Below are 27,731 nucleotides of genomic sequence, written 5' to 3'. Positions count from 1 at the left end.
GATTTGATGAAATGTGAAACATCTTTTTGTTTTCATTGAAATTCCTATCAATGATTGCATTAGTTGAGTTAAGGAAGAATTGCTCCTCATTTCATTGGTTTCCTACCAAATCCTTTTGATAATTTCATTTGCAGATGTATTAGTACATTGGCTTATGTCGATTAGATATTTCCCTTTCAACAATTTATTTTAATCTCTTGTTACTCTATCTTCATTATATTCTTTTCAAAACACTTGGTTAAAATATGAATGTATATAGTTGCATTGATTATAAATTTCATTCATCATAAAATAGAAAATACAAAAATATATTTCTTTTAGTATGGTTAAGTTTCATAAAAGTTGTTCAAAATTGATAAGTACCAGCAAAGGCCTCCTTGTAACATTCACATTTATCTTCAATTAAATTACTCGGTTAGAACTGTATGATGAGTGTTGTCACTAATGGCAAATAACTTTATGCCAACAATCTCCCCCTATGGCATTAGTGACAAAAACAATTATGTGCAAAAATAGACATACAATTCTGAATTTTCAAAATTGATCTTTGCAAGTCTTATTACACATATTTCTTACATGTATCTCCCCCATACAATATGCATACTATTTACAAGTTATTACACATAATGATTTATCTCTTGGAGTGTGCTATCTCCCCCTTTTTGATAATAATGCCAAATTAAACAATATGTATTTACACAGAGAGTCCAAAATGAGAGATAAACTCATAATGTGCCTTGAGAATAAGAGCCAATGTTTTATCCCAAATTTCTTACAAAAGTTTGCTGGTGGAGAGTGCTATTTGAACTTCTTCAGAAAGTTCAATCATATGATCTGCAATTGAGAAGTTTTTGTCATGAATCAATGTTTTGGAATGGGCAATATGCTTCTGCATTGTGTCCATGACAGGAAGGATCATATTTTGGATGTCAATCAGAGTACACATGATCCTTGCTTCCTCTCTCAACAATTCTACCTATTTCTTTTTAAAAAATCTTATTCTGAGATGATGGGATGAACTTGAACTATGGTCAAGCTGCAACATTTGTGCACTGACCTTCATATCCTCATCAATTTTATTCCACTTTTCTTTGATTTCCTTAGTATACTCGGTAAAATCACAAAGTTTGCCAAAATGTGAAGTTACATTATTAAAAGAATGTTCAAAATTACTCAAAATTGTAGACAGTTCTACTTGTTTTAATGCAATATGCTGAGCAATGTGCTCAAGTACCTTATTGTCAAATTTCTTCTCTACTTTTGCAATCAATTTTTCTTGGCCGAAGGTATCCTCATTGAATTTATATACAGCCTCTTCTAACTGATTCAAAATGTGTTGAGTAGAATCTACTTCAACACCTATAGCCTCTGTTAGAATATTCTTAGCACTTTCAATAATACTATATTCCTGATCTCTCTCATGCCTCAGTTGTTTTTACCTTGCCTTCTGATCTAAAAGCTGACTGACCATTCTCATTTCATCAACTGATGCATTATCCAGATCTATCTTAGGAATGATAATGTCCTTATCCAAGTCTATTTCCTCATCCACTGGATTGCTAGAAATCATGTATCTTTTTGCTCTTCCTACAGTGTCTTCACCTTTTCCCTTTGAGACTGAAACAATAGTTGATGAGGCTGGACTGGCTGACAAAATTGGAATAGGACTAGCTAGAGGAAATTTGAGAGAAGTGCTAACAGTATCAAAAATTGATGTTCCTCCCAAGATTGATGTACAGGTTGGAATGGGAGAACTAACAAATGCAAAAATTGGAGCAGATGAAGTTGTCAAAATTGAAGTACTAGTGGGTACACTTACTAAACACTCTGCAGTGGAAGTTGATATGCCTGATGAACTTACTGCTGTAGTTGATGATGCCTTGATCAATGAAGATGGCTAAAGCTTGATTAATGAAGTGGTAGACACTTGTATAGATGGTGCCTGGAGCTGAGAGGAGATAGGTGAAGATTGAGAAATTGATGAAGTTGTTGTGCACACAATCTCACTAGTAAAGGCTATCTCCATAGTTGATGTAGCTGCTTTAGGTGGAGAGTGAGGAAGAGATGCAATGACTTTGGCTGCAATTTTTACAGGATCATCTTCCTCCTTAGCTTGATTAGCTTCTTGTTCCTCATCTTCCTTGTCTTCTTCCTCCATTTCATCTTCCTTGAATTATTCCTCAAAATTTATCATCATTGAGTGCAGATCCCATGGAATATCTTCAATATCATCATCACCGCTATCATTGTCCTTGATTTCAACAATATCCTCACTGGGTTTATGTAGATGATAGATATGTTTCCACATGTTTGTTGCATCATTGACAACATGCTCAATGTCTTTGATAAGTATCAAACAAGTGTGAAATCTAATCATCATATTACCTTCATGATCTTTCAGTGATTTCTTCATTTCTATATCAGTGAGACTCGACAGGAGATTTTTCAGGGTTTGTTAAAAGATATCTTTGATAGTTTTGGTTGCAATTTCCCATCTTGGTTGCAACCTCTCCAATAGCTCTGTAGGGATCTAAGAGGCAATCTCTTCAAGGGAGTATTTCCATCTTCCCATTTTATTCAATACCAATTCTTCAATCTGCATTTTCTCCTATTCTGTTCTTGTCTCAAACTTCAATGCTTTGGAGTTTGTGAAGCTAGTACCTTCTTCTAATTGCTTCAACCTTGCGTCAAATGTGAGTGGAGGCTTGAAAAATACAGGTTCCTTCTTCCCCTGTCTTGTTCTCCTAGAGAAGACTGCAATAGTTTGCTTTTTAGGTTTGGTGATAATCACCTTACCTTTCTTCTGTTGAGGCTCCTCTTCTTTTTCTGACTCAATTTCCTCTTCTTCTTCATCATCTTCTCCTTTCCCTTTAGTAATCATCAGAGGACCAAGTTCTATTTTTAGCTTTGCAATCTTCCTCTTTCCTTTGCTAATGACCTGAGGGATTTTGATTGAAAGCTCAATTCTAGCTTTAGCTTCATCATAAGTTCCAAAGAATGGTTTCTTTGGGTCTACTGGTTCATTCACTAGTGCTTCTATGATGTCTTTGGTTTCATCAATATTAACCTCATAAGGAAGAGGTTTCACCCATGCAACTCGGGGCCTGACTGCCTATATGTATACCTTGTTACAATCTACCATAAAGCATACATCTTCTTTATATTCCTCAACTAGTTTTGGTGGAATCCGGAACCTATTGTTCATTCTTTCCTTAAAATCTTCAAAGTAATTATCCAAAACACTGTCAAAATTTTCACCTAACTCTGTAATAAACTCATTTATTTGATAGCGAACGGGAATATCCTTTCTCCATACTACTGATCCTTTTGATGGAAAAGACTTTTGAACATAGAAAAATAGACAGATCAAAAGTGAACCAAATTTGTAGGAATTGTTCTTTGAAGTCCTTATGCTTTCAATATTTTTATTAAATTGAGACAAAAGCAATTCAGATAGATCAAAATCAACATTATTCTTTACTATCTTATATGCTAAATCTACTGCTTCGCAAGGTACACTGTTTGGATGGCTGGAACTGTAAATTTTATCAGCAATGACGTGAATACCAAATCTTAATTCAGCATCAGTTACTGTACTAACCTTAAGTCCTCTACCATCCCATTCTTCTTGGTTTAGCCTTTGCAATTCTTCTCGACCTAGGGTTTTGGTAGTCTTAGCTTTGTTCAATATGGGAAGGCCAGTAATCTTGTTAATCATTTTCTTTGTGATAAGCACTGGTTGCTCTAACCACAATTGCCCGTTGTGAATCCGGCTGAGTACATACCTAACCCATTTAATTTGAAAATTTCTTGGCAAATGTGAAATGTGGGTTAACCCTTTTGTTTCAAGGTGTTTATGCTTGGGTTTCAAATTCCCATCTATGCCCATTTCACCTGAGGCATTATCAATTTCTAGGTTTCCAAGCTCTTGAATGGAACATTTAAAATGAGAGCGAATGTCATTTATAAGGAGTACCTTTGGAGGAATTCGAGACTGAGCACCATTAGGGTCAGTGATTTTGTAATTTCTGGTACCAATTTGAAGTTCGGCGCCTTCCATTCCACACCTTTAACCAGCATTTCTGAGCCTCTTTTTGTCTTGGAGGTACTACTTTCAGATGCCATTGCTGCTCAATAGGTGAAGAAAAATTTTGAATAGATTCTTCGCTCTTAAAAAAAATAATTTGCTCAAAATTTCTTTAAGCTTGCTCTGGAATCACAAAAGATAACTTAGCTCAAAGTTCGTAGTGAATAATGAGATCAAATTTTGCACTTTTTGATGAAACATTTGTCATAAATGCTTGGTATGATGGTAGATAAAATGATAGGTTGTCATCCACTTGCTCGGTAGGTACTATCAACTTTACGATCAAAAAAAAGTATTGATGTACTGACCTAACTCGATAAGGTCATGAACCGACCTTGCTCGGTAGATACAACTCAGTGAGTGAAACTTTGTTGCACCCAATCGAACTCAGTTGAGTCTTGAACCGATTTGGGATCAAAGTGCATCTGCATACTGATCTGATCATTTTTCTTCCTTTGGAACTACTTAGGATGATTCTTGGAGGATGCAGTTCCATACTTTCTTTTATGAATATTAATTGGAAATGATGGAGTCACTCATTTCTTGAGTGACATTGGCATTGCTTGACTTATCTTGTTCAGTAGATTTAGGAATCCATTGTTGCTTCATTTGCTTCTGGATGTTTTCTGCTTTGATTTTCTTTTCATCTTCAATTCTTTCTATATTCATACAATTTCTAGCTATATGACCAATTTTTGTACATGTATAGCACCTTACAGTAGTGTCCTTCTTCCTTAGGTGATGTCTTGCACAATTTATCCCAGTATGTCCATATTCTCCACAATAGTGACATCTGCACTAGGTGTTGTAGTCCCATCCAAATATGGCTTTGACAAGTTTTTCAGCTAGATTGAATGATTTGGATCTGCATTGGAATGCCTTGTGACCATGTTTATTGCATTTGTGACAGTTGCCTTCAAATTTTGGTTTTTCTTTGCACTCATTTGCTTTGTGACCATGCTGATTGCAATTGAAACATTTACCATTGAATTTTGCTTTTCCATTGCTCCAGCATTTGTTTGATGTATGACCTAACTTTTCACAGTGATTGCAAGTAGGTTTTTGATTCTTTTGGGTACTTTGTTTTGAAGATTCGCCTTCTTCATTGTATCCAAGACCAGCTTTACCTTTTTGTCTATGAAGATTCTTCTCATTTTGCAAATTCAATTGATCCATATCTGCTTGGGATTTCATCATTCTTTCATTGACTTGCCTTTCAAAGATTAGATCATTTTCTAAGCTTTCATTGATTTGTCTCTCAGTTCTCAGATCACTATGCAAACTTACATTGATTTGTCTCTCAGTGATTAAATCATTTCTCAAACTTTCATTCTCAGATCTTAGAATCATGATTTCTTCATTTGCATTAGATAGTTGTCCTATAAGATCTTCATGCTGAAGGGATAGATTATTCCTTACCTCTAAGTCTTCATTTTCTTTGTTTCTCTGTTCCAAAACTTCACATAACCTGATGGATTGGACTTCTTGTTCTCGTTTGAGCTTTCTTACCTCTTCTTGCAGAGATCCATTCTTTTCTAGAAGTTCTTTGATTGCCTTGTCAGCTTCTTCTAAACTACTTGATGGTAACAAATCTTCAATCTTTTCTTCAACATAGTGATGGTCATTCATTTGTCTTGCAAGTTCCTTTCTTCTTTTTAGGGATTGAGAAAGATGCTCCTTTGCTTCTTTGAGTTGAACCATGGCCATTTCAAGATCTAACTTTTCATTTTCAATAACTTTCTCCAGTCTGAATATCTCCATAACTTAGATCTTTGCTCAAGCTACCAAACTTTGTCCTGAGAACCAAAAAGCTCTGATACCAATTGTTGGAAATATTCAAGATATAATAGGTTACTGAGAGGGGAGGGGTGAATCAATAACAACAAAACTTTTTTTTTAGTCAACCATACACAACATTTACTTATCTATCCTGCTGCATAAAAACTGTTAAATATTAAAACCATATATGCACAGAGATTTGGTGACCCAAAAACCTTCCAAAAATAGAAAGTAAAACTGGGGTGGGGATGATACCCACAAAGCTTCGTTACTGTAGTATGAAGTTGGCCAATTAAGGCTTACAATGATCACTTCTGGTGATCTTCCCTGTTAGGAGCATAGAGGATTGCTAGATCCACCTTGTTAGAGGATTTATAAACATACTTTATAAGTATGCACTCTATTAGGAGATTTGAATAAAGACGGTTAAGTTTACCTTGTTAAAGGATTTAAAAAAAATGATTGACTTGTTAGGATGAACCAATAGATCAACTTACAACTTGATTGAGTTCTTTATTGTAGATCACCTTTTGTGATTGATGAAATCATTTTTGCTCTTGGTAGACCTTGCTGAGTATTCTTTTCTGCTGATGAATTCGCACTATCATTATTCCAGATATCTTGTATGTCTACTTGAATATCTATGTCACTTGAATGTCTATAATACATTACATATATATACCATTCCAATAATTATTTATGCAAGGTTGGCCAAACACAAGTAAACAAAATATAACTGAGTCAGCCAAATGGTAAAGTAAACTCGAGTTTTTCAGACAGACTTGATGACCTTCTAATACGCGGCATCCGCTACATTACTCAACATCATCATGCACTCAGTAGAGGTAGGGCCTCGATTCATACTAGTCATACAACATTGCCTAGAACTCGGTAACCATTGGTGACTTGGTAGATATAGTGTCACTCGGTAGAAACTAACTTCTTCGAGAACCTCCTAAGCTTGGTTATCACTGAGTGCTTCCTCACTTGGTCAACACTGAGTGCTTCCTCACTTGGTTAACACTAAGTGCAACTTTACTCGGTTGATACTAAGTGCAACTTTACTTAGTTGACACTAAGTGTAACTTTACTCGGTTGACACTAAGTGCAACTTTACTCGGTTGACACTAGGTGCTACTTCACTCGGTTAAAACTATGTCTTTGATGCTCGGTTAGAATTGTGTCTTCAGTGCTCGATTTGAAATGTGTCTCCAGTGCTCAGTTTGAACTATGTTGCCATCATTTGGTTTGCACTGTATTACTCGGTTTGAACTATATTACTCAGTTAGAATTGTATGATGAGTGTTGTCACTAATGGCAAATAACTTTATGCCAACATTCTATATGACATATCACATGTTGGAAACCCCGTATACCATACCATTTGGGGCTATAGGTCAAATCAATCTAAATTATATGGACCACCTTAGTACTATCTTCCTAAGGTTCAGGTTCCCTTTTACATATATTTACACACTATAAAAGTTATTCAAAGAAGCACTTACCTTTACTAAATAGGCTAACTCTAATGGAGGAGTGATGATGGTTCCAAATCATGCTAGTACAATAGTATGACCATAGCATGCTAAAGTGCAAGTGATGCCTAGTCAGTTCTTTCCATTAAATTCAATCCCATTACAATAAGCATTAACTATGCTAGCTACACCTATAACCTACCAAGGACACAAACCTCCAAAAGCTGCCTTCTTTGAGAGAAAAACAACAACACATACTGAGGTAGGAAATAATGTCACAACCAAGCTAGATCAAATGAAAAAGACCACGTCTCATATAACTAATGAGCTAACCCATCTGAGGTTGTCAAAAGGGCCAAATAATAATTTCCAAAGAACTAATTTGCGACCCCTTACAACAATAACTATGGTAAAAATTACAACAAGAATTCGAGTGAAAATAATAATAAGGTATGGAACAATTTCAATTCACCAAGTTGTAACAATGGTTTCAAAAGACAAAATCAACAATGGAATTACTGTCAAAACAATGGAAGTATCCCTATAGATAACAATAATAATGCCTAGTTTTTTGCAATCAATAAACTAGACACCATACAAAATATACCTAATGATGGCAACTAATTTTTCAATAGAAATCAAGAAATGAACCAAGATTTGCATTGGACTAATAATGAGTCCCCTATTGAGCTCAATGCCATATTTTTAGAATCTTATGGTTCTCTAAAGAACACCAAAATAGGAGACAAAGTCAATGAAGAATTTGTCTTTTCATTCAATCAAGAATCAAACCCTGAACTATCAGAGATGTTCTCTTTTTGGAATGATAATCAGAAATCAAAGGGAACCCATGACGAATAGAATTAACCCCAAATTATGACCAATACCACTAGATCCAAGAGTGATAATAATCCTACAGTTGTAAGAGCACCCTTCTTTTGAGAAAAAATCAAGACGCAAGGAAACATACCTACTATACTGAACAATCCAACCTAGTAAACTAAAAAGTATAGAGCCATTGAAGAGTTAAAAATAATCAAGGTTAATACCTCCATGTATTATATGCTACAAATTTGTCCTAGTCAAAGAGAAGAACTATTGAAAATTCTTGATCATATAAAGACAACACCCAATGCTGGCCCTTAGAGGATAATATCACCACAAGTTAAAACATCTAAGGCTATGCCCATGATGTATAAGGACAAGGCCAAAGTTCCCCCTTTTTTTCTTAGTCTTAAAATATTTTGAAGAAATCTCCACAATTGTGTCATAGATTTAAGAGTCTCATGTAATTTCATGCCACTTTTGATATCTTAAAATTTGGAAGTCAGCAAACAACTCAAGAATCAAATAGTGACCTAACTTGAAAAAAGAAGAAGTAAAGGTCATAGGAGTGTTGAAAGATGTTCACATGTAGTTGACTACAGATCCCTAAATCAAAGATATCATAGACATACATGTAGTAGAGATTCTATAAACATACAACCTATTAATGAGAAAAGAACAAAATTGGTGCCTAAGAGGATGGTTCTCAACTAACTTCACCCAATTTTAGCTCTCTTGGAAGGGATTGAAGAACCATATCAAAATATACACCAATCAAAAATCAAAGACAATGATTATAGAGTAAAATTGTTCAAATAAAGTAGTATTTCTTAAATAAGACTTAAGATCTTATACGGTAATGGTTCTTGACATAACTTTGATTGAAAAATCTGATAGCCCAAATGTAGAATCACAAAACCCTACCACATGACAAGAAATTGTGACATAGATTATAGATAGCATAGTTAAAGATTTACAATGTTTAATGGAAGAAGAAGAAGATACAAATATCTTGCTCCTTCTATGATATTGTAGGTTGCATAAGGTGATTCATTCAGAGTTTGAGTGCTAAGACTGTCAAGACATGATTTCATGTGTACTAACTTAGATAACACACTCTGCAACAAACTATAAAGTGAAATACCCAAAGATAATTCTAGTCATTTTTGAACATGTATGAGATCATGAAAAATGAAGAGGAGATAAAATAATATCTAAAGGCTTCATAAAATGACACCTCTTCAGATGGGGGAGCTTTATCTTATCCTTCACCAAGGATGATTAAATTTCTTAGAACGAGATGCTTTGTGAAAGTTCAAGGGTGGACCTTGGTGGTCATTCAACCTTAACTAAATATTGATAAAATTATGGAGTTCATTCAGGAAATTAAAGACAAAATAAAGAAATGAATAATCCATATATTAAGAATAAACACTAGTGAATCATCAATCTCAACCTAGGAAAGAATGTAATGGGTCCTAGGGAAAAAATTCTTCAAAGTCCAAGTGAAAGAAAAGCTTCGAACAAATAAACACAAACCAAGGAAATCAAAAGAACAATCAATATGGACACTTAGGTTTGATGGTTCCAAATGTAAACTAGGAAGTAGAGTAGGTAGGTCTTTTTATGTTGCATATCATTTATAATTCATGTGTACTAACAATGATGGAGAATATGAAGCCTTAATATGTAGAGTCCTCCTCACATTAGAAAAGGTTGTCAAAGGTCTCATAGTTGAAGGAGACTCTCAATTGGGGATTCAACAAAGAAAATCCATCTACTTTTTGCAATGATAGAAGGTTTCTTGCTACTTGAAAGAGATTTCGGGTCTTGAGGAAGATTTTGAAGCCCTAAATGTAAGATCCATCCCAAGAAGAAGAAATGTAGGAGTTGATGCTGATACACTTTTTGCTACTACATTATAACCTATGTAAAGAATGAAACTCAATATTTTTAGTATAACTTGTGGCTAATTCATCTATCTTGGGTAACATTACTGACTTTTAGGTCTTCAAAGATGATGAACATATTCTAGAGTTAATTATGTGCAATGGTTTTTTCAAAGAATAAGAATTTGATGACACACCAGATGAAAAACTCAAGGGAGATGAATTGGAAGATGAATATGGAATTATAAATTTGAAAAATAATACTATTCCTAATGGTATGGTGGAGTTGGAATGTATCTTTGACTAAGGTGAGTGAGCACACAAGAAGAGAACCATTGAAGAAAACAAAATCAAAGAATGTCACTCTTATAATCTAGACACTAAAAATCACCCTAAGATGGTGAGAATCAAGAAGATATGTAATTCCCAAGAACAAGAAAATATTCTCTAGTTAATCACAAAATATAGAGATGTCATTGCATAGAGTTATGAGGAGGTCAAGACATAAGATCTTGACATCACCACTCATGATATTCCATTGAATCCTGATGTTAAGCCTTTTCACCAAAGATAGAGACCACTAAACCCCATCATTGAACAATTAATAATGAAATAATTCTAGAAATTTCTTAATGCCAAGATAATATTTTGTATTCAATATTCGTCATGGGTTTCCAACTTGGTGCCAATAACAAAAAAGACCAGAGAGATTCTCCTTTGCATAGACTTTCAAAATTTGAGTCAAGCATCCTAGAAAGATAACTACCCTTTTCCATCATTGGATGAAGTATTATAGATTATAGATGAGTCTAAGATGATGTTTTTTCTAGATGGATATAACCAAGTAATAGTAGACAAGGAAGACACATTAAAAATGTTATTCACAATCAAATGGGGAACATTTGCATACAGAAGGATTCCCTTTAGACTTATCAATGTAGGAGATACATTTCAAATAGAAATGGATGAGGCATTTAAATGATTGGTAAAAACATATATAGTTATCTATATGCATGACCTAATAGTCTTTTCAAAAGAGAGTACTCATATTTTTGATTTGAAACAAGTTTTCAACTAATGTTAGAATTATGACATATCTCTTAACCCTAAGAAATATTCATTCAGAGTTACCAAAGAAAAACTCCTTTGTCACATCATTTTTGAAGTTGGTATTTTAATCTATCCTAATAGGATAGAAGCAATTCTAAAGTTAGTGCCTCCCCATAGTCATAAAGAGCTTAAATCTTTCTCTGGGAAGATGTAATTTCATTAGTGGGTTTGCCAAGATAATTCACCCCTCAATGACTTACTAAAGAAAGGAGAAAAAGTTGATTCTATTCCTAAATTTAATAAACCTTTTGAAGATATCAAAGTGGCTATTTCCACTTCCCCAATATTTGTAAGTCTAGATTATGAGTAGCCTTTCAAAATCTGTTCTTTTGCTTCAGAATATTCATGTGCAGGTAGCCTCGCTCAAAAGAAAGATAAAGAAGATGAGAGAACCAATCACATTCATGTGTTTCCCACTAAAGAATGTTAAACTAAATTATCCCAATCTGGACAAACAATCATTTTCCCTAATAAAGGTACTCAAGATATTTGGCCACTATATACTCAGGAGCATGGTATATGCTATTGTGTCAAATCCTATAGTCAAATAATTATTGATGTAAAATTAGTTAGGGGAAAGAAGAGAAAAATGGATGGCCATATCATAGGAGTTTGATTTGGAAATTCACCAATGAAGCTAGTGAGAAGGCATAGATTAATCAAGATGATAGCTAACAATGAAGAACGAATCATAGTATCTCAAGAAAAAATTGATGAAGGAATAATCATAGATGTTTGATTCCAAGATATTGTATTTTACCTGTTGAAAAATCAATACCCTGAATGGATGAACATTCCTAATGAAGGCAACTGATAATGAAATGCGATTCCTACATGCTTCAATATAGAGAACTCTAAAAAAAATGAGGGTATTTATTTGAAATGTTTATCATATAAAAAACAAAGAGCAGTACTAGAACAATATCATGACAAGTATGACACTAGACATGGATCAATAGAGGCTATGATAAATTAGATTATAAGATTAGTGTACTTTTGGCATACTATTTTCAAAGACATATTTGAACATATATGTTCATGTGACATCAGCCAAACAAGTGCCAATAGAGAAAGAAACCCAACTATGCCATTGCAACCATTATATCAGGTTCACCCTTTTGCGAAGTGTGGGCTATATTTATTGGACTTATAAACCCACCATCATCAACAAGACATATGTTTGTCCTAAAAACTATGGATTATTACACCTAGTGAATTGAAGCCAAAACTTTTAGAAATTTTACAAGAAAAGTGGTCATTGACTTCCTAGAAGAACACATTGTGAATAGGTTTGGAATGCCATTCTTCTTGATGTGTGATAATGAGTCATCGTTTACGTCAATTTTTATTTCTCAATGGGAATTATACAATTAATTCACAACCAAATTATCATCGAATTATTACCCCCAAGGAAATGGCATGGCCAAGTCCACCAACAAGAATCTCATTATAGTCATAAAATGTTTACTCATAGCCAATCCAAAAGATTGACATACCCAATTGAAATATGCATTATGGGCAGACATGTTTAGGATAAAAAATTCCTTGGGAACATCCCTCTATCTATTAGTCTACAAAAAAGAACTAGCATTCCTACTCAATCTCAAGATTCTAGTGTTGAAATTAGAGCTATTTAAGTGTATAAAAGGAGAACTAAGACTAAATAAGACATTGATACTATAGTGTACTATTTGTATAATATAAGTATGTAATGAAAGATTACTCAAGCAAAGACTAAAATAAGATCAAGTAAATAAAAGTATTTTCCAAGCATTTCTAAGAAAATAGTACAAGTTGAACATAAAATAGTAGAAGCCAAGTGAAAATCAATAGGTATTGAGAAAATGAGAGAAACAATTGAAGCTGAGTTAAAGTTAGTATATGTCAAGTAAATTTTATTTTATCTCAAGCATTAGTAAAATTTAGTGTTTTTCAAATGAGCTAGTGCTAGCCAAGTGACAAAATAATGTACATGTCAAGTGACAAAAAATAGTGTCAAATCAAAGATTTAATGAATCTAAGCTAACTAATTTAATTTCTTGAATTATGTGAACTGTGCGGAAGATAACTATGATGATCTGGTGGCATAGGATTCAAGGTAAACCATTTTGAGGAGAGTTCAAGGAAGATTACAAAAGAAGTTTTGAGAGCGACTCAAATGGAAAAGTGGTTAGATTCATTGAATCTTACCTAACCCTAGAATGGACGATTGTGGTTAACTAGAAAAATATCTAAATTCTTTATATATAGAGATAGTTGGCTAGAAGAAAAGGTTGTCATGTATGAGAATCTAAGGAAGATAAGAAGTCTAGGGTGTTAAGCTTCATTTAGTGGCTGAAAAAAAGAGATTGCAGTTGGCATACAAAGAAAGAAGGCTTAAGAGGATGAATTCTTAAAGGGTGAACAAGCTATTAGAGCTAAAGAGTATAAATTCCAAGAAGAATGGAAGACTAAATCAAAGATCTATCATCTACAAGTGAGTTGTAAGTTCTTATCAGATCAAGTCATGTTGTTTCTCTCTAACAACTATACTAGTATGGATAAATCCTTTGGATTAAGGTTGACCTAAAATTCATTTATAAATCCTTTAACCAAGTGACATTTTTGTGGAATGTTGTAAAGTTCTCTAGGAAGGCTCACTTCTCATAGGGTGATTGAAATCCTCTAGCCAAGTCACATTTAAAAGGTGTATTGTAACCTTTAACAAGGTTGGCCTTTCATAGAGAATCACTTCAAAAGAGTAAAATTGGGTAGCATGTTACTATTAGTTTTTCCCAAATTGGGTTTCCACATAAAATCGTTCTATCAAATTGTGTGAATGTGTTTATGGTATTTCTTGTTTAGATTATGGCAAAGTTATTTTAACCAAGCACAGTAACCTACTAAGTTAAGATATTGTATTCAATCTCTATTGGAAACATGAATTCTAATGATATTCCTACGGGGGAATATTTTAGAAACATGATGAGATCATTATCATGATGATATGTTACATTCATGACTATATTTTTCATTGATGTGAACATTGCAATTTTCTGTGGTATCTAACACAGTAACATCAGAAAGATCAAGTTGGTATAGACATATTGTGGATTAATTTTAGTAGTAAAGTTAAAGGGAGAGTATATGATGTGTTTAGTATCCATAGGTAACCTCAAAAGAATAAGATATTATGTTTGGAAGAAGTTATGCAAGTTTCGATGAAGACAATTCAGAGATAAAGTTTACAAAGGCATTTCTGGTAAACTTGTTATATCTCTTAGGAAACTTGTTATTCTAAGAAGTTGAAGTTATAGATGTGAAGAAGAAATGTTGGTGATGATGTGGATAAGTTTCCTTGTCATGTAATATTATGTGTATGGAAATTTATTCAAATTGAAAGGCAAAAGATTAATGGTATCACTAAGTGTAACATGTGCTTAATATGGGCCTATAATAATTAATTAAGAAGGTGTAACAACTGACTCGGGGAATTTTTTTATGGATTTGGTATAAAGGAAGGACATTTTACTTTATATTAGATGTGAGATATGAGATGATTTTAAGCAACATGAAGAGAGGAATGCAAAGTTGAGCTGAGCTGAGTAGAAGTGAAGGAAACTTCATTCATGAAGTTTCATTGTTTGATCTAAAGTTGGATACTTAGATCTAAGGGACATGGTCTACAAGGTTTGAAATTGATTGGTCTATTTGACAAGGTAGAGGAAATATGTTAAAATGTAGTACACACAATTATTCTACAATAAATAGTTGAGAAATAAGTTGGATAGTGATTTTAGTGGTCTTTCCCTAGAAGTTGTTTGCACAGTGGGTCCTTCTATCTTCTATAACTCCTAATAGGGTTGGGAAATTTTGATAAGGATTCAAAGTCTCCTAATAAGGGCTTTTATGTACTAAAAATTGTAATTGACTCGTAATAGGGTCCATCCTCTAACATGAAATACTTATATTAGTACATCATCTTGTGGGCACAATTCCCATTGGGGTTTCCCTCTGATCAAGGGTTTTCCTAGTTAAAATATCTAGTCTAATTTTCTATGTGCATCATGTTATGATTGTTGTTTACTTTGGTTAAATTTATAAGATTGTTTGAGGCTAATAAAAATTTTAATTATTGAATAACTGAGTCATCACACACCCTCCCCCCCCCCCCCCGCTCTTAGTTATCTTGGTGGACTATTGTTTCTAACAATTGGTATCAGAGCATCAAGTCCTTTAAAATAAATTTTAACAATGTTCAGAGATCCATGGAAAGCATGTTGAGGATAGATAGTCCTAATTTTGGCAGAGGAAATTTTGACACTCAGATGGTGGAAATTCTTGGTGAGTTATCAGATTTGTATAAAGAAGATTGAGCTTTCAAATCTAGAATCCTTCTATTGTATACAAAAGAAAAGAAGCACAAGAAAAGATAAATCAAAATACAAAGAGGACATGAAGATCAAGGAAGGTATTGATCACCTCATGAAAAGAGAGCCAAAAGGTATGAAAATTTTCATTTTTTGGAAATGTAAAGAGTCTAGTCATTTTTTGTCTAGATGTCCTAAGAGAATAAGGAAAACTAGAAAAAGTTCACTTTCTATTGAAGATGAAGAATTCAAAGCTATTATGGAAAGATTCTTGAATGACTATGATAATGAGCTTGAATTGGATATGGAAAAGAAAGTGGTAGAGGAGATACATTTGGTAGCTATTTTTTATCATGATGATGAAGAAAAGGATAATTTTGGAATTGATAAACATAATACTAAAGTTCTTTTTAAGACTAACAATGATTTGTAGAATGAATGAGAGCCAAGACTGGAACAAAGCACATAACCTTCAGTAGAGCCAAGAGCTAAGATAACAACTCCCACTTTAGGTAAGAATATGATAAAGAAGCACCCACTCAAGCAGATCATTGGAAGCAAAGATAAAGGTGTGATGACAAGAAGTAGAATCAATGAAGAACTATGTTTAATATCTTAAGTTGAACCTAAGAATAATGATGAAGCATGTAAAGATTACTATTGGGAGCGGGCTATGTAAGATGAACTAGATCATATAGTAAAGAATGAGACATGTGAATTGGTCCCTAGACTAGAAGACAAGAATGTGAAGGAACTAAATGGGTATTTAGGAACAAGATGAATGAATAAGGTGAAGGTGTAAGGAACAAGGAAAGATTAGTATGTAAAGGTTACAGGAAGAAGGAATAGATTATGATAAAACCTATCCTCATGTGGCAAGAATAGAAGTAATAAAATTATTCTTAGGGCAATAACACAAACCTGTGTCACCCTTTTGTAAAGGAAAAGGCTAAAAAAAGTATAATTGTTCACCTTAAATGACATAAAACTATTAGTATTATTTAGAATTTGGAAATAAAGTAAACTATTAAAATGTGTAGAAATGGAGGAAGTTTAGGATTACAATTTTTAATAATTTTTTGAAATAGCACTTGATATATTTTCTTGATTTGTATAACAAAATTTTTAGTTGCTGAAAAATGCTGAAAATTAGGGATTTAGTGTTGGAATATCTTAATGGAAAGAATGCTTCTGAGAAAAAGTACTAACTTTCAACCTATTTTTCACAAATCCTTAATAATATAATATTGAAATGTACATGCATGCATATCAACATTAAGCAATTATGAAAAACACATGTGCATCACCATATAACACTAGAAATTTTGGTAACCCAAAAATGCTCTAGGAATAAGAAGGTAAAACTGGGGTGGGGATGATACGCACAAAATTTACTACAACAATAATGTTTAACCACTTCTGATGGTCTGCCCTATTAAAGGCCTTCCCTATAAAAGGCTACAACACATTTTTAAATATGACCTTGTTAGAGGATTTACAGACACTTTACATGAAGTGTTAACCTGTTAAAGGATTTAATCACCTATTTAAAGGATCTAAAAAGTAGTTGTTAAGCTAACCTATCATCATAGGGTTTCTTTTCTAATACAGTTGCTAGAGAGTATTAGGTATAATAAACCTTATAGTTTACAATCCTTTGATTGCTAAATACAGGCACTTGATCTTCTTTCTTTGATCTTAATCCTTTGAGATCTAATATTCTTCACTCTAAAAATAGTTTGTCCTCCACACCTTCGTCCATCATCATAAATGAGACTTAGTCTTCCTTATAAAGACATTTGAAGATGTAGGATTAGATGTGGATCTACGATCCACGTTGAATCTCTGTTTCTCGCTTATTACTTGCACTTTTATTATTGGTTTCATGCCTTCTCCATTTTTCTTATTGGCTACATGTAGATTGCATAGGAAATATTAAAGATTTGATCTTATCATGTAATCCTTCGAGATTCATCATATATTGGCCATGAAAATGGTTTACATCTACATTTGTAATAGTTACAAACTCATATGTGTATTCTGTGTTACTCGACACTTACTGATCCCAAATGCTCGATACATGTAACAAAATGGCTTACTAAGCTCCTATTGCATTTTTGTATTGCTTGGCATCGTCAATGAGTTGGTACTCAAATATCACTCGGCACTCGTATCATGCTCAGCACCTAAAGTTATTCGGCACTTGATCTTCACTTGACACTTGATATTCACTCAGCACCTGAAGGCTACTCGGCACCTGAAGATCACTTGGCATCTGTTGGATTTCCTAACTCAGCTCATGTTGTGACTCAGCATACATAGTGTGCTCGACTCTAATGTAGAAAATGGTTAAGTGTGATGGCACTCAAATTTCAAAGCCATTTTGAGACTAACAATCTCCCCCTTTGACATGAGTGACAAAAACACTTAACTAGCCTTATGAGTACATTCAGGTTTTAAAACCTTGATCAAAATTTTGTAATATACAATATATACCTCAGAATTGTTGTAACTCCCCCTCAGTTGATTGTGCCATTATCTATGCTATCTTGGTAACCAAAATTTTATGTTGTATATCATGCTCCCCTTTTATCTTGTTTCCCCCTATTAACTTGTCTCACCCCCTGTTAACTTGTCTCTTTGTCTCTCTCATTCATCTTGTCTTCCCCATTAATCTTGGCTTCCCAATTCATCTTGGCTCCCCCTTTTCATCTTGTCTCCCCCTTTTTTGACACTTATGTCAAAGGATTGTAAGGGTTAATACCATATTTCACCAAAAATGTGTTGTTTACCTCCATAATCATCCTAAGAGCTGCATCCCAATTATGTAAAGAAATTTCCAATGACTTGTGCTGGATGGTAGGCTCGACAGGAAAGTGAATAAGTCCTTGTGAAGTAGAAAGATTTGGATCTTTCTTGAGAATAGCTTTAGCATAGACTTGTTCTTTATGGAGTACTTCTAAATGTGGGGTAATGGAGGATTGGAGCTGTATCAATTTTTCCTTCATGTTGGCCTCTTCTGCTATTAATACAACTATTTCTTTCTGAGTGTGAAGCATTTGAGAAAAATGCTTCTCACTTTGGGCTGGATCTTTTGGTAGCTACATGCTTGAAATATTCAAATTCCTCTCCATGTTCATTATCTTTTGGCTTGTCTCCTGTGTGAAGTATGAAAAGTCACACAACTTTTTGTACAATGAGAATATATTCTCAAGTACCTTTTTTACTTTGTCTATGACCTTTGCCAATTCAATCTCACTAGATATTTTCTCATTAACTTTCCCTTGAAATTTTTTTTCAAACCATTCCATAAGCTTTGCATTTGTCTCTTGGTCTGCATTTGTCACCTAGTCAACAATATTTGATAATTGTTCCATGATATGCTTGGACTCATCTGGTGACTAAATACTGAAGGCATCCATAAATATGCCTTTTATTTCATGTAAAGTTTGTTTTTGTTGATACTCCTTCCTGAGTATCTCTTGCCTCTTTCTTCTATTTAATGCTTCCAAGGTTTATTTATTTTGAGTCATAACTTGGTATGACTATCTCCTCATTTAGTTCAGGGTCTCCATGGTGAATTACCCTTGCAACTTTTGTAGAACTTGATCTTAGTGCTGATATTTGCAATGGATTTTTTGACGGAGTCCCTAAGGTAAGAAAATTTATCAATGTTTGTATTGCCTCTTGCTCTTTAGGGGTTTCCTCTATTTTTCCTCCTGCTTTCTACCTTGATCAATTATTGTAATTTTAGAAAGTGCACCTTGAGGTTTTTCTGTAGGATTAGATGTAATAGTTTGTCTTGTTTGTTATGTTTCTTTCTCTACTATTGCACTCAGCTTTTGTATTGTTGTATCAACTATGCCTGATGAAATAATTGTTGGCATTTGAAGTTGACCACTAGTAGCTCTAGAGATGATGGAAGGTGGTTCTTGTGGATTCACCTTATCTCTAATTGTGTTTTCTACTAGTTTTTGTAATTCATCCATATTGACCAATACTAGATCTGCACATAATCTTGCTTGTTGTGTGGATTGGTCAAGGATTCTTTTGAGATCCTTTGTAGTTAATGGATTGATGTTCTAAGTATAAGTGTCAGGAACATCTTGTACTGTTGCAATTTTTGCAGGTGTGATGGGTACATGAAAAGGGCTAGAAGGTAGGAATTGTGTGTCTTGCACACTCTGGTCTTGTTGCTGCTCTTGCTCAGCTATTGTTGTTTCATCTTGCTTTTGTGTATCCTCCTCTATTTCTTTCTTTTCTTCTTCCTTTTTCTCTTCTTCTTGTTTCCTTTCTTCTTCCTTCTTTTCTTCTCTACCTTGCTCTACTTTTGTCTTCTCTTCTCTCCTTTTTCTTCTTTCTTCTGGTGGAGCAGTAACTTCTTCCTTCTATTCTTCTTCAAGAAAATCTTCAATCTTTTTGTACAAGTTCTTCCATGATTTTGTTTTTCTTTATACAATTTCTTCCATTTTGTTTTGGAAAATGAAGAATACCCTGTACTTAGGTGTAAACCTAGTATTATGTCTTTTGACTACTCTCTCTATTTGCTCCTTAGTCAAATCAGGTAGTATGCTTGCTAGGGTTGATTCTCTCATCTCCTTCTCCATTTTCAAACAAAAATGCCATCTATCTTCTACAATTTTAAACACTTCATTTGGAAATTGTCCATCTAGTTCAAGAGGAGTATACTTCAACTATGCCATCATTCCATACATTGATTCTTCTATTCTATTTTGTTCATCTTTAGTGAACTTATTGAAATCAACTTTATTTATGTTGCTTAAGTCTCCATTTACAAGCTTTTTACATAATGTATCAACTGAAAAATAGCTTACCTTTTCAAATCGATCTTTTTCGTCAGTATCAGGTTGAGCCACATATTTTCTTATTTTCCTTGGCTCTTCTTGTGTCTTCTTGATTATTTTCTTCTTTGTGGCTTCCTCTTTAGCTTTTCGTGTGGAGGCCCTCATTGCAGCTCTAGTTGTTGGCTTTTGGGGTGATGGCATGGCAATTTTCTTTGGTGTGGGCTAAGCTGGAGGTTGGTCTGTTGCCTTTCTCTTCTTTGGCTCAGTTTGGGTTGGTGCTTCCTTGGCCTCTTCTTCCTCAAAACCTTCCTCCTTCTCTTCACCTAGGCCTTGAGTTAATCCCATTTGGCTTTGCTCTTGTTCATCCCCATCATCATCATTGTCATCATCTTCTTCTTCTTCAGCTTCAGCCTCTATTCCTTCACCAAATCTCTTGTTAATTTTCTTCATCAATTTATCTTTCTTTTTCAATGTGGAGGCAATTTTTAATCCCATATTTATCTTTGACCTTACCACATCATAAGTGCCAAACTGTGGGGCACTCTTATCTATCTCTTCTACCAACAATGAAGTTATTGTTGTAGATGCTTCATCTATGTTGATCTCATAACCAAATGGCCTTAGCCATCTCACCCTTGGAATTGCTTCTTGGATATAGGTGAAGTCAATACCAACTAAGAAGCATATATCATTAATATTTTTTTCCACTAAGGAAATTGGTATCCTCACCCTTTGCTTCGTGGATTTCTTAAAATCCTCAAAATAGCTTGTCATCAGGGTATCAAAATTGTCTCCCATTTGATCTATATATTCATTAATTTGGGATATGATAGTTCTATCACTTCTCCATGTAACTTTTCCAAAAGAAGGAAATTTCATTTTGAACATAAAAGAATACACAAACTAGAATTGCTCCAAATTTACATTGAGCACCCTTTGTCCTTCTTATGGCAGCTAGGTTTTCATTAATTAGTTGTAGTTGTAGTACTGCAAGATCATAAGTATGATCCTTTTTCACTAGTTTGTAGCCTACATCTACTGCAATACATGGCACACTATTGAGTCTACTTGATTGATAGAATTTGTGGGCAATAACTCTAACAAAAAACTCAACTAGAGGATCATGAATGGTGTGAATTGTCATTCCTCTTTTGTTCCACTAAGTAGCAGTGGTCTTTTCAATAACCTCCTTGGATTCACTTCTCAAGGTCTTGTGCCAATCTAGGGTAGGATATCCAGTTACCCTATGAATGATTCTTTTTGTGATTTTGATAGGGACATCTTCTAACCACAGACTACCATCATGATTTTTTCTCAACACAAATCTAATCCATTCTATTTTAAATATGGTAGGAAAACTCAAAACTTGTGTTAAACCCTTCTTTTCAACAATTTTGTATTCATCTTTCAAGACTCCATCGACACACAACTTTGCATAGCCTTCTGTAATTTCCATGTCTCAAATGGCTCCTATCTTGCAATTATAGCATCTCCTTACATCTTGAACCATAACAACATTTGGGGGTATGCAAGAAAGGGCTCCCATGGGATCATTTTTGTATGAAACTTTAGGGATAGGGAAAAAATCAGGCTGCCTAACCTCATTAGATACTAATTGGACTTTAAATGACTCTTTGTCTTGGGTTTTCTTAGAACTCGAACCCATTTATGCAAACTAGGGTTTCCTTTTCACAAAAATATGAAACTGCGTAGCTTAGCACAAATAAAAAAATACCTCCAAATCGATGAAATTGGGTTGTAAAGGGTTGAAATCTAATTGGAATGTTGGATTCACTGTTATGAAGTCACTCTACTCTCTTTCTCTTCTCTACTTCTTGATTGTGATGAGGAAGAATGATTAAAATCATGATAATATACCCTATTTCCATTGCATTAAATGATCAAGTGCAAACTTGGCTTCTGAAGGATTTTAACATTACTCGGCTTGCACTACATTTCCACTTCACTCGACTTCCATAGGAGTTCCTCAACTCAGCATTAGCTATCAATTCGGTCATTGTTAGGAACTCGGCATCCAAAGATAGCTCGACATCATCATTTAACATTTTGTCTTGGCATCTTGTTTCATGCTTATTTCTACTTTGCATTGCTTCTTCATGGTTTAGGGCTGATGTATGATACTTTCTTATATGTATCAGCCCCATAGGCTCTTTCTTGTGTTTAATTCAATGAGAAATGATCACTTGACCTTGTGGGTGAAGTGACCCTTTCATTGGATGAACTTGATTCATTCTTTTTCTGCCATGTTTTCTTCATGTTTTTTCTTATGTGTTCCACATCAATCTTTTCTTTGCCCTTGTTTACTTCAGTCTTTGGTGCCTTTGACCTTGTAGGACAGTTTCTGCTGATATGACTAATTTTTAGGCAACTAAAACATGTGGTTTGGTTCAGCCATATTTTATAGTTCCCTTTGAAATGTGTTCTTATGCAGTTCTGGGGTATATGTCCATATTCCTGACAATAATGACAGCTATACCTGGTGTTGTAATCCCAATGGTACTAACTTTCATTTCCCTTTTTTTTTGCTGGTTGATTTCATGCCCACATAGGCTTTGATCTGCATTCAAATGCTCTATGTCCATACTTCTTACAATTATGAAAATGTCCATCAAATCTTTGTGTCCTTGTGACTTGGGATTTGCAATCTTGTGTCATATGTCCTTGCATGTTGCACTTGTGATAGTAACTCTTGCTCTTGGGTGTGTTTTTTTGGTTGAATCCTCTACTCCTACAAATATTAGTAGTATGCCCCTTTTTATTATAGTAATGACAAATGGGTTTAGAATATTTACCTTTGTCACCTTTTTGTTCAACAATCTTTGATGATTCCCCAATTTTAGTGTTGTTGTATCCAAGTCCTAATGTATCATGGGTTGATATTTGAAATTTCATCAATTGTTCAAAGTACTTGATGGCTTCACTTGACTTGTTTAGATTCTCTGCTACCTCTTTTTCTCTATTCAATTCATTCACCATTTGTTCATTCTATATCTTCAGAGTGGAGATCTCAATATCTTTCATATTGAGTTCATGTCTATTTGCAAGATTTCTTTTGTCATCTTCCATCATGGCTTTATCCTCAACTGCACTTTTCTTTTGTTCAGTGATTTCACATAACATTATGGCCTATGATTCATGTTTCATCTTGAGAGATCTTATCTCTTCTACTTGAACTTTGTTTTTCTCCATCAGTTCTACTATTGTTGCATCGAATTCTTTAGCGTCTCCATTGGCAAACAATTTTGTGGTATCTATCTCCTTGCAGTTTGTATCATTTTCAGCTATGGCTATATCTTTTCTTCTTTTCAAGGATTTTCTTAGTTGCTCCCTTGCTTCCTCTACTTTGTGTAGAGCTAGTTGCACATCAATCACTTGATTGTCAATAATCTTTCCAAGTTTGAAGACTTCCATATTTAAACCTTTTTCTCCAAGTTGTTAGACTTCTTCTTGTGAGAACCTTGCTGCTCTAATACCAATTTTTGGAATACCTTAATGGAAAGAATGCTTCTGAGAGGAAGGGGGGGGGGGGGGGGGGGGGGGTGGTCAATCAAAAGTACTAACTTTTAACCTATTTTTCACAAATCCTTAATAATAGAATATTGAAATGTACATGCATGCATATCAACATTAAGAAATTATGAAAAACACATGTGCATCACCATATAACACTAGAAATTTTGGTAACCTAGAAACCCTCCAAGAATAAGAAGGTAAAAATGGGGTGGGGATGATATCCACAAAATTTACTGTAGCAATAATGTCTAACCACTTCTGATGGTCTGCCCTGTTAAAGGCCTGCCCTGTAAAAGGCTACAACACATTTTTAAATGTGACCTTGTTAGAGGATTTACAAACACTTTACATGAAGTGTTACCCTGTTAAAGGATTTAATCACCTATTTAAAGGATCTACAAAGTAGCTGTTAAGCTAACCTGTCATCATAGGGTTTCCTTTCTAATATAGTGCTAGAGAGTATTAGGTATAATAAACCTGATAGTTTACAATCCTTCGATTGCTGAATACAGGCACTTGATCTGCTTTCTCTGATCTTGATCCTCTGAGATCTGATATTCTTCACTTTGAAAATTGTTTTCCTTCCACACCTTTGTCCATCATCATACAATCACACTTAGTCTTCCTTATAAAGACATTCAAAGACTTAGGATTAGATGTGGATCTAGGATCCATCTTGAGTCTGTGTTTCTTGCTTATTCCTTGCACTTTTATTATTGGTTGCATGCCTTCTCCATTTTTCTTATTGGCTACATGTCGATTGCATAGGAAATATGAGATATGATCTTATCATTTAATCCTTTGAGATTTGTCATATGTTGGCCATGAAAATGGTTTACATTTTCATTTGTAATAGTTATAGACTCGTATGTGTATTCTATGTTACTCGGCACTTACTGATCCCAGATGCTCAACACATGTAACAAATTGGCTTAGTTAACTCCTGTTACATGTTTGTATTGCTCAGCATTGTCAGTGACTTGGCACTCAAATATCACTTGGCACTTGTATCATGCTCGACACCTAAAGTCATTCAACACTTTATCTTCACCCGACACTTGATCTTCACTTGACACCTGAAGGGTACTCGACACTTGAAGATCACTCCGCATCTATTGGATTTCCTAACTCGGCTCATGTTGTGGCTCGGCATACATAGTGTGCTCGGCTCTATTGTAGAAAATGGTTAAGTGTGATGGCACTCAACTATCAAAACCATTTTGAGACTAACATTTAGTTCCCACCACAAAACTATATGGAAATACAATTATTTCCATTTAAACTCTGACTATGTTATAGATAATATATATAGCTAGAACAATCAAAATTAAAAATTGACTTTAGACCTATATTTTCTCTTTTATAATGACTCAAATTTCCACTCAACTGAAATTGATAGAATTTATCATCCACCACATTGTTCACAACAAATCTATTCTAACTAGAAGAAAAATTATGCATTCTGGAAGATGATTCTCTCCTTTAGAACATCATATGTAGAATTTTTTAGTTACAATATATTATATCTAATTAAAACACTATATACTCTATATGAGATTATTTTTGACTTTAAGCTCTATAATATGGTGTTTATATGTTACTAAAAAAGCATCATAAAAAATAGTAAGAGTTATTGAAATGTCAATTTTTTGAAATGATTTTATTTCTTTAGTAATTAGATACAAACTAGTATATAATATACATTTTCAATTGGAAAAGTGTGAGACAATATGTAACTTAGCTAGAATGAATTTATCTAGATCATACATTTGAACAAAAAATATTTTTGGATAGAAGTAATCAAATTCATTTGTTCTATTATGTTAGCCTAAAAGGTGACACAACTTTGCACTTGTACCCCTTAGCATATGCAACATATAAGAAATTAAAACTATATCAAATGGATGTCAAGTAAGCGTCTCTAAATGAATAACTTGAAGAAGAAGTATACATTGAACAACATGAAGGTTGTACTTTAACAGATGGCAAGGACATAGTATGCAGATTGAAGAAAGCATTGTATGGCTTTTAAAAAGCACCCAGAACTTGGTATGCAAGGTTTGACAAGCATTTGACAAAGGTTGGATATAAAAAAGGTATGACAAATAATAATCTGTATTGGAAAGAAAATGATGATGGATTGATATCTTTGATAATATTTGTTGATAATATCATATTTAGAGGAAATGAGGATGAGAGTCACAAGTTTGTAGAAGAAATGAATAAGAAATTTGAAATGAGTATGATAGAAGAAATGAGATATTTTCTAGGATTACAGAATGTGTAGAATAAAGAAGGTATCTTTATTTCTCAAACTAAGTACTTCAAGGATTTACTAAAAAGGTTTAGTTTGGAAACATGTAAACCTATTGGAATGCCTATTATAATTAGACACAATTTATCTACAAAAGATAAGACACCTATTGTTGAGCAAAAGAAGTATAGATCTATGATTAGAGGTTTGTAATATTTGAGTCACACAAGGCCAGATATAGAAAATGTAGTTGGAATTATTGCAAGATTCCAAGATGACCCAAAAGAAATACATTATGTAGTAGTCAAAAGGATATTTAGATACTTGAAAGGAACACTAGAGTTTGGATTATGGTATGAAAAGTTTAATGATTTCACTCTATGTGCTTATACTGATGTTGATTAGGTAGGGAATATGGATGATAGAAAGAGCACTAGTGGTAGAGCCTTCTTTCTTGGAGGAATATTGGTTTCTTGGATAAGCAAGATGTAGGATTGTACCTCACAAAGTACATCAGAAGAAAAATATGTTGTAGTAGCAAACAATTGTAATCAAGTTATTTGGATGAAGCATATGCTACAAGATATTAAGATAGAATTTAGTTAACCTATTTTCATACATTGTGACAATACAAGAATAGTAGATATGTCAAAGAATCTAGTGTTGTATTCTAAGACCAAGCACATTTCTATCAAGTATCACATGTTGAGAGAGAAAGTTGAAGAAAAGAAAATTAGATTGGAGTATGTGAGCACTAAAGAAAAGATTGTACATATATTCACTAAGCCTCTTCCAAAAGAGACTTTTGAGTATTTGCTAGGTATGTTACGAGTTATTCCCCTTCCTACATTAGAGTAGAAGATGCAAGAATGCATCAGTCCAGTCTAACAAAAAAATATGTTTTTTCTAGATTAAATGTTGATGCTTCCTATATGGGAGAGTATATGTGATGGACAGATTCATCTAGGAATCTTGTTGGATGTTGTTTTTGAATAGTTTCTTTGGACACTTGAGCTAAGTAAGAATAAGTTATTGTAGAGTTTGATGATTGTTGAAACCTTTGACATTTATGTCAATGAGGGAGAAGTAGAGCATGAAAAATCATTTGAGTACATTGAAGTGAGAAGAAAATAGTATGGAAGAAGGATTTGAAAAGAAAGGTTAACAGTCTTTTTGCAGTTGGTATTCTTGGAACTAGATGTTTTTCATCTATGTTACCATCAATACGAAAGGGGTAGATTTTTGGAGACATGAATTATGATGATATTCCTATGGGGGAGTATTTTAAAAACATGATTAGATCATTCTCATGATAATATGTTACATTCACAATTGTGTTTGTCATTGATGTCAAAATAGCAAATTTATGAGGTATCTGACAGAAGAATAACAGAAATATGAAGTTGGTATAAATAGATTGTTGAGTACTTTTAATAGAAAGGTTAAAGAGAGAGTATACTATGTTTCTAGTATACATAGCCAACCTTAGAAGCATAATATATTAATTCTAGAAGAAGTTATGCAAGTTTTGGTGAAGATAGTTCTAAGATAGAGTTTACAAAGGCATGTTCAAGTAAACTTGTTATATCTCTTAGAAGATTTGTTATTATGAGAAGTTGAAGTT

Source organism: Cupressus sempervirens, chromosome 8 (assembly GCF_028749045.1).
Source record: "Cupressus sempervirens isolate cs-2001-9-10 chromosome 8, ASM2874904v1, whole genome shotgun sequence".
Lineage (NCBI taxonomy): Eukaryota > Viridiplantae > Streptophyta > Pinopsida > Cupressales > Cupressaceae > Cupressus > Cupressus sempervirens.
The sequence above is the reverse complement of the archived record's forward strand: the minus strand, read 5'-3'. Positions refer to the sequence as shown.